Source organism: Sinocyclocheilus anshuiensis, unplaced genomic scaffold, assembly GCF_001515605.1.
Source record: "Sinocyclocheilus anshuiensis isolate Anshui unplaced genomic scaffold, SAMN03320099.WGS_v1.1 scaffold967, whole genome shotgun sequence".
Classification (NCBI taxonomy): domain Eukaryota; kingdom Metazoa; phylum Chordata; class Actinopteri; order Cypriniformes; family Cyprinidae; genus Sinocyclocheilus; species Sinocyclocheilus anshuiensis.
This window is the reverse complement of record NW_015542427.1, coordinates 184555-193798: the sequence shown is the minus strand read 5'-3', so window position 1 is coordinate 193798 and position 9244 is coordinate 184555. Positions and strand designations below refer to the sequence as shown.

The following is a 9244-nucleotide window of genomic DNA, read 5'->3' as shown; positions in this document are numbered from 1 at the left end:
TCACTGTCAAATTCAGTTTTAGTCTTTTTTTTTCTAGTTTTAAGTCTAAAGTCTTGATTTATATGAAGTGAATCCCAAATCACTGTATTTAGACACTCAAATCACACTAAACAATGTATAACAGTAATTACATTAGATCAAATATACATCTGCCTGAAGAATCTAATCACACTAATTTGTTTTCAGATTCTTACTGGTTTGATTTGCATCTAATGCAATGACATTTGTGCATTTTAAGTGTGACTTGAGTTGTTTTGGGGTCACTGTGCATGCCGTGAGTATTTTTAATGTTAATAATCATCATTTATTGCACAATGTGTTTGTATCAGTCTTCAGAGTTGGGGCTTCCTCTGGTAGTCAGTCAGAACTGGCAGTACAATTATTACATAACCTCATTCTGTTTTCATAATTAATATTATAATAGGACTGGCTGATGTTATGAAAGACAGAACGGTTCTTTCATCTGAATGGTGCTTGTAATCAAATATTAGTTTGTGAACAAATCGTCAGCATGTACTTATGTGAATGAGTAACGGTTGAGTGGCTGTCAATGTCTTTCACTGTAGATGCAGAGCTACTGTAACTGTTTACTGGAAACATAAACCTCAAAGCACAAATGATTGACCTGACATGTATCATAGTGTGTATGACATGTTTTGAAGAGAGGGACTGTGTATTTCTCTCCAAATTGAGATGTGAAGGCAAAAGGCTGTATGTTCAGTATGTATTTTCTAGCTTTCATAGTCTTAGCTTTCATATTTGTAATCCCAGATGTTTCATATCATAAGCCTTGTGTACTGTATTGGCAGCATTTTTTGGTCCTAGTGGCCTGATGGTAAAGCAACAGGGCATAATGAGGTCTTAAAGGAATAGCTCACCCTTGCTCTTGCCTATATACCTTTATTTTTCCCTTGGAATGCAAAAGCAGAACTTTTGAAGAATGCTCATGTTGCGCTTTTGCATACAATTAAAAAGGTCAAACAAAGCACTTTAAAAGTGGCCAGTCTTAAAAATACAGGACCTTTATTGGCATCTGTGGTTCCATGAAGAAAGTTTAACATCCATGGAAAAACTTCATTCCACAAAATTACAACAATTCTTCATATTGTTCTTTCCTTAAAAAAATGGTTCTCTGCAAGGTTATTCGGGGAAAAAACCCTTTTGGCACCTTTATTTTTTATGAGTGTGTATGACTTGTGCCATACAGTATGTTCCAAGTCGTCAGAAGTCATACAATAGCTTTGTGCTTTTGTTGTATGGAAAAGAGCAGCATGAACATTCTGCAGAACGTCATCTTTTGTGTTCCACATATGTAAATCAGCAGTTTTATAATGATATGATGGTGAGTGAAAATAAAATATGATAATGATAATTTTCATTTTTAGTTGAACTACTCCTTTAAAGATTGTAAGGGTTCGGGGGAAGTTTTATCAATTAGTCTGTTAACTAAATGGCAAAAACGAACATTTTCAGCTTAATAACGTTAGCTTACAGTTATCTTGTACAATGTTCTGTTAGGTCCTCATCAATCTATCATGCCCCCTAGTGTTCAATGTCTTTCTGTACAAGACAACTCAACTCTATGGACCAGGAAAACTGCATTTTCTACCACTCTCTGAAAATACTCGTGTACATTTGTAATTGTAGCATTTAGAATATTCAATATAGGACAGCAATGATAGTCTGCTGCATAAATGTTAAAAGGAGAAAAAGAATGATATAGATTTATATCACACCTCTCCCCTCATCTTTAGGTCTCTTTTTACAGGTGTTTTTTGTAAGCACTTTTTGTATCTCTTTTCTGTGTTTGGTCTCTTCTCCATAGTTCTTCATTGACTGCCTGTCCATCAACACGTGTTTGCTGACCAGAGTGTAAATAGATGTTTGTTAATAAAAATATGCTTTTCATGTACTGATTACACATCTTGTTTGTGTTTGGATTGGTGCTTCTGTCTTTGGCCCAAAAACATGACAAAATAGACACACATCCTACAAGCCTCCTCTGCAGATAGAAGAGGTTAAAACCTGTCCTGTGCCTATTTTGGTGTTACCAGTCAGAAATGAGTGGCCTTTTAAAAATGTCTCGTTATGCTATATCATCACTAAATCTTGGATTCAGTCTTTTTTGTAAAATCAATTACCACAGGTTTTGCATTTCTTTTTTGAAACTGATTGCTCGTAGGCCTCATTGATCTGAGCTTATGCACTTCAGTTTTTGAGGGGGGAAAAAAATGGGGATAATTTCGGCAATATTCAGTAAAAATATTGTACAAAGTACAACAATTATCCAGCCTTGTTATATACCCTCTGCAAGTAAAGTCAGTAGGTTTTAGTCCAATGCGAAAACATCATTTTCAAAAAAGAAAATTCTCTACAGGTCAAAACGACTGGAACTCAATATGAGGGTTAATATGTAACAGAAGCAGAGCTTTGACAAAGATGTGCAATGCAAATTGTTTTATTAATGAAAATAGAAGTGCAATGTGTTAATACAGTAATAATAAAATATTATTATACAATATGATCTCTTATAAACTGCCATCTGAAAATTCATTTTATATGTTTTTAAGATTTAAAATTCACAAAAAGCTGTTGACTTGGCATGACACAAAATCAACTTTGGTTTTGTCCAGAACTTACAAGCATGCAAAACATTTTAAAGTACCGTGAGGTCCAAAAGTCCACATAAAAAATCTGGGATTTAAAATCTCATTTAAACCTGGAAATTAACAGTGTTTTTACGATTATGTATGTATGTATTTATTTTAGATTTTTTTAGATCACTAATGAAAATGTTTGTACAGATGGAAGTGCTGCTGTCATTAAATTATGGGGAAAAAACAAATTACTATGACATTCTGAAATTAATATTAATATTTCAATCTCACTAAAACTGATATATAAGCTGATATATAAATAATGATATATAAGATTATATAGCTCTATAAACTTGTGTGTGTGTGTGTGTGTGTGTACATATACATACACTGAACAAAATTATAAACGCAACACTTTTGTCGGCAAAGGAGAAGTGCTCACTAACACAGATTTAGACAGATTTGTGAACAATATTTGAGAGAAATAGGCCTTTTGTGTACATAGAAAAAGTCTTAGATCTTTGAGTTCAGCTCATGAAAAATGGGGGCAAAAACAAAAGTGTTGCGTTTTTTAATTTTGTTCAGTGTATATTTCTATTTAAAATGTATTAAACTAGACTTTAGATGCGAAGTGGGCTTTTATAGCTTTAATGTATAGCCAAATATCAAGGAATATGTGACCCTGGAGCACAAAACCAGTCTTAAGTCACTGCGGTATATTTGTAGCAATAGCCAAAAAAATATTGTATGCGTCAAAATGATCGATTTTTCTTTTATGCCATAAATCGAGTCAAAAATCAAAGTAAATATGCATTGCTAAGAACTTCATTTGGACAACTTTAAAGGCGATTTTCTCAGTATTTCGATTTTTTTGCACCGTCAGATTCCAGATTTTCAAATAGTTGTATCTCGACTAAATATTGTCCTATCCTAACAAACCATCAACCATCAAATACATCAATGGAAAGCTTATTTATCCAGCTTTCAGATGATCTATAAATCTCAATTTCAACAAATTTACCCTTATGACTGGTTTTGTGGTCCATGGTCACATATGAGTTTGTGTCAGAGCACTGATGCTGATTTGAAAGCTATTTATAACATTTGTAGAGTATTTTTAGCACTATATATCCTAAATGCAGTACAGTTCTTGCTAATGACATGGTTGTGCAATAGTATGTTGCTGTGTATGTGCTTCAGGACATGAATGCTCGCACACTCCCCCGGATGACTGCCCTGCATATGGGGCAGTGGCGCAGACTGGCTGCGCAGTCCATGCAGACGACCAGGTGACCACAGGGGATGAAGACCATGGAGATGAGTTTGTCCATGCAGACCTTACAGGTCCTCTTTTCCTGAAGCTGTCACAACTGATCCTCTGGACTCAGGTCTGATCGCACTGAAAAACACACAAATACACAAGTTAGGACGTTTCAGATCAGTCTGGGTCAGTTGAAATGATTGATAGTGTGATCTGTTTCATCCCAGAAGCTTCTAGATGGAGAGAAGATTAAGATATACCCAAACACACACATTATAAGTGCAATGACAGCATGTTAATATGGACCTTTCTCCCTGTCTGAGACCTGCGTTCTCGGCGTTCTCTGCCTCTCCACAGTCTCTGAGGGAACAAACCATCCACACGTTAGAGGAGGGAATGGCACATTATCAAACATTTGATCATATTTTTTATTGCGATTAACAACACTTGGCTATCAAACTATAGGTGGCATTAAAGAACTAGTTCACACAAAATTAAAAGTCTGTCATTATTTACACAAAACATGTCAACAAATGAGGCCCAGAAGGATGGAAAAGAATGCAGGGTCTCAAGTGTATTTAAAACTTATTTTAATTTGATGTTGTTCATTGCTACTTAAAAACATGTCGCTCATGTGCAAGAAAAATCGGTGAGTTCAGAGCAACAAAATTGTCAAACACATTCATCTAGTGCTTGTTTATATGGAATATGGAGAAAAAAAACATTAAAATTAGTGCAGTGGAATGCAAAAACTGTTGATGCAAATCCTGGAACACAAAAAAATAGAATGAAAAATAAAACTGCCATGGTCAGGATTTTTGCTAAATAATAACTTCAATTCTGTTTTTCATCCAAACCCTATTTCATGCCTTCAGAACACTTGAAATATACAGCACAAGTTGCATGGAGTATTTTGATGATACTGTACCTTTGCATCCTTTTTTAAAGCTAGAAGGTGGTCCCCAGCGAACAAATATGTTTGAAGAACGTTTTGCTAACATTACCATTAAGTTATGAGAGTTATTTTTGAATGTTCTCTAAACATTCAAAATGTCCAGTTTTTTTATGTTTTAAAAAACTTTTTTTTTCCAACCAACGTTAGAGATAACATTAAGGGAATTTTACTTTTAAATGTTCTCTGAGTGGTCTAAAGCAAATAGTAATAATGTTAGATGAACATCCAACTTAAAAAAATGTCAACAAATTAACAATGTATAAATAATGTTTTTAACTAACATTCTGAGAACGTTATTAAAGACCAGATAACTTTAAACGAACGTTCTATTAACATTACTGGAGAGAACCTTGCCAGAACGTTCTGAGAGCATTCCCTGTTAGCTAAGTCGATGTTCATTGCAATTATATGGACAAGCACAACCTTGTGTGGTCCAAAAAAAGAAGGGTATGTGACAGTATAACAACACCAGGGAGAGTAAATAATGACTGAATTTTAATTTTAGAGTTAACTGTTTCTTTAAATCTCCTTCTATAGATCATAGTCAGGGTAGCGCCATATTTAATATTTGACAAGAATGAAAACGAGGCTGTGAGGGACTGAATGAAGTACTGTGTATTTGATTGTTCAGCTGATGAAAAAGAAAAACTTTCAGTAGACTTAAACTCTATAAAACAGTTTTGAAAGTTGTGAGTTGTGAAAAGTATGTGATCTGGGACCTTTATACAGTGCGTGCCATTGTAAAGACTGTAAGTCTATCCTTCACAGCCTCATTATCATCCACATTAAATTCAATGGTCAATAGCATCATTTAAATTATGTAAACTTTAGGTTACGTAATTTAGATTTGTTCTATATTGATAGAGGGTTTGGAAACAGAGGGCGCTCCACACCTGGTCTGGTCCGTATCCCGTCTGCCTTTCCTCCTCCTCGGCCTGTAGGACGTCGGTTACCAGGTCAGAGACTGAGGTGTAGTGTGAGCCGGTGAGCAGGTAGCGTGACTGCACCAGACTCTCCACTAGCGAGTGCTGGAAACCCATCTGCAGCACCACCTGCACCACAGGGGACAACATGGCTGCCGCCACTGAGTTCTGCCCACCCAGCACCTCTGCCAGCTGGACAGCACACAGGAACATGAGTGCATGCGTAAGGGGGACTGTGCGCTTCACTTGTGAGGGCCACATTTATAAAAATATTCTTAGTGAGAAAGTTATTGCTAGTAAAAAGGTTCATAAAGGGGCCAAGCGGGTTTTAATTAAAATCTAAAAATGCCAAAGGTGTCTTTAAAGGAAGAGTTCACACAAAAATAAAAATTTGCTGAAAATTCATTCACTCTCAGGCCATCCACGATATAGATGAGTTTGTTTCTTCATGGGAACAGATTTGGAGAAATGTAGCATTACATCACTTGCTCACCAATGGATCGTCTGCAGTGAATGGGTGCCGTCAGAATGAGAGTCCAAACAGCTTTTTCACTGCAGAAAACAATATCATGGATGCTTTTTGTTTTGCCAGAAACAACGGTTTGAAGTTAAAAGCATTTTAGTGATGGAATGGTTTGTTACAAACACACAGATTTTCACTTCTCAAGACATTAATTGATGGACTGGAGTGGTGTGGATTACTTCTGGATTATTGTGATGCTTTTATCAGCGTTTTGGATTCTGACGGCACCCATTCACTGCAGAGGATCCATCGGTGAACAAGTGATGGAATGCTACAGCTCTCCAAATCTGTTCTGATGAAGAAACAAACTCATCTACATATTGGATGGTTTGAGGGTGAGAAATTTTTCAGCAAATTTTCATTTTTAGGTGAACTATTCCTTTAAAAGTGCTTTATTACAACAATGTTTTTTTCTAGGGCCTCACAAGTAGATATAAATATAGCTTGTGTGTATGATCTGTTATGCAAAGCAAGATATTGCTGCGAGTAATTTATTCAGTGATTTATGCAAAGAGGTATGTTTGTTAAGCAGCATACATTCATTTAAAACTGCAAAATGTTATCTCAAAAGACTGAAAGTTAGAGTAACACTGATCATCGTCATTGTTAGTTGGTGAGGACAGAGAAGAAGAGAAGGTCCTTTGCTTGGGTGAAAAATAAGTTGTGTGAGCTGGAACAATAATAACAACTCTCGAGGAATATAAAATGCATGGCAGCATAAAATGCAACCTGATATTTCCTGCTTATTAAACGGCTTCTTGCCCTAAAATAAATACAGTAAATACTGATTTGGGTTTATTTTATTGTTTTAGAGATAGAATACAAGTACAGCTATGAAGGAATTATTGATTTCCAGGACAATCAGTCAGTTATATTGTGTTGTCATGGACAATGGTTATTACTCAGAAATATCTGAGTGCTGAACACTGTGAGTGACCAATCAGAATCAAGTATTCTAGAGAGCCGTGTAATAAGCACACATAAGAGTCTGTTTATTCATATAACACAAGCACTACCCACAGAAATTGAACATTTTACAGGACATAAGAATTGCAGGAAATACGTAAAGTCAGGAGTTTTCAAATAGGGGCCTGTGGATGCCCCCAGGGGCCACAGGGGGGTGCTAAGGGGTCCCTGGAAAATTTGAGATAAAATAATTTTACTAAGTAAGAAACAAATCTGTATATAGTTTTGTGAAAAATAATTTAAAATAATTATTTTTCTTTATTACTGGTTGTATGGCTCTATTTTGATTAAAGCTACTTTTAATCTATAAGCTACACAAATAAATCTGAAATTAATTGAAAATATATTTGAATTATCTATTTTATGCTTTTGTACACAGTATTAATGGCTCTTTAAAAGAAAATGTAAAACTGTCTTTATATTTCAGTGAGGAGCCCCTTGCAGGGGGATCATCATATTTGGAGTCCATGGTCCTTATTTCAACATTTGAAAACCACTGCACTGTGCCTTTAAAAAAAGTTATTTTGGATTGACTTACCTGATCTAATGTTTCCTGCAGCTGATGACAGAGATCCACCCTTTAAAACAAAGAAAAACATTTAAAATTTATAGCAATCTACCTTAGTTGTTAAATTGACCGTAAACTGAGTGTTAGGCGCATCATTATTGCTTACCACTCTCTCATTCATGTTGAAGTAAGACTGCTGGACGTTGCTCACATATTCCTGTCCTCTGGATTGAAGCAAATATTCACATCTTTGGAAGCACATAGACAATATTAATAATGGCCATACGTGCACTAAAAGCACTAAAACAACATCAGTTTGGATTTTAATGTACTAAATGTCTCTTTAGTATTCTCTGATTACTTTGTATTGTACTTAGCTATTGTGGAATAAAACCTTCCTGTGTGCTGAAATTCTCTTTAAATCATCTGCATGTCGTTTTGTGTATTGATCCCAGTTTGATCCCCCAACTGTTAAGATAGTGGAATTCATAGTGGATAGTCGTAATTACAGTGGATAGTATGGAAGCTCGTTTTCATCATAGGATCTTTTGATATAAATATAAGACAAACCCATCCACTGGCTTTTTTATTTTTATTTTTGGCCCTCATTTCCGCATATCTTGAGGCTGCCAAAGTTAGTTTAAAATTAGCTACAGAAATACATCTCAATATTTACAAAGCTTGTAAATATTTTCAAGTAATATTTACAAGTAAATCTTCAATTATGCATAGGCTACTCTGTCGGTAGTTACGTTACAAAAATTGTGTCCAGTTCATTTTTTTTAACTATCCACATTTTTTCCCATAAGTGCTGGCGCGGACATTTGTAAATAATGTGTCTGGCTTCCGGTCTCATCCGAGTCCAGCTATTTTTAGCTGTACAAAACGTTTTGCTGCTTGATATTGCAAATTGGTGTGGTTTGCCAAGAAGGACACTGAAAAAATTACATGCTTCAGCTTTAAGGATTATTCTCATATTTTAATCTATAAAAGGCTCAAACCCTAACCCTAAATGAACCAAATAAGAAAGTATTAAATTAAATAAATTAAATAAAAATAAAAAATTATTAACTACAAATGCAAAAAATGTATGATTCATCTCATATTCTTTTATTCTTTAATCTATCCACCTTATTCTTCCCTGTAAATTCTATGGGTCTAGCTTCCGGTCTCATTCACTTCCAGCTATTTTTAGCTGTACAAAACAGATCGTTTTGCTGCTTGATATTGCAAATTGGTGTGTCTTACCATATTATTTTAATGTATTATCTTAATTATTAACACACTGGTTTGTAATGGAAACAGTTTTACCATTTACTGCACGTATTCTTCTCGTTATTTCCCTACAGCGGCTAATGAACCGGAAGTCTCACACATAGGCTTACTTCGGCGTTGAAGAATAGTTTTTAAGGGGTCATATGATGCGATTTCATTTTTTTCTTTCTCTTTGGAGTGTTACAAGCTCTTGGTGCATAAAGAAGATCTGTAAAGTTGCAAAGACTAAAGTCTCA

General features: G+C 35.2%; 1 pseudogene; it reads right to left on the bottom strand.

The window, feature by feature from the left end:
- Positions 1–3793: 3793 nt before the first annotated feature.
- Positions 3794–7995, bottom strand: LOC107693541 (baculoviral IAP repeat-containing protein 7-A-like; annotated as a pseudogene).
- Positions 7996–9244: the final 1249 nt, after the last annotated feature.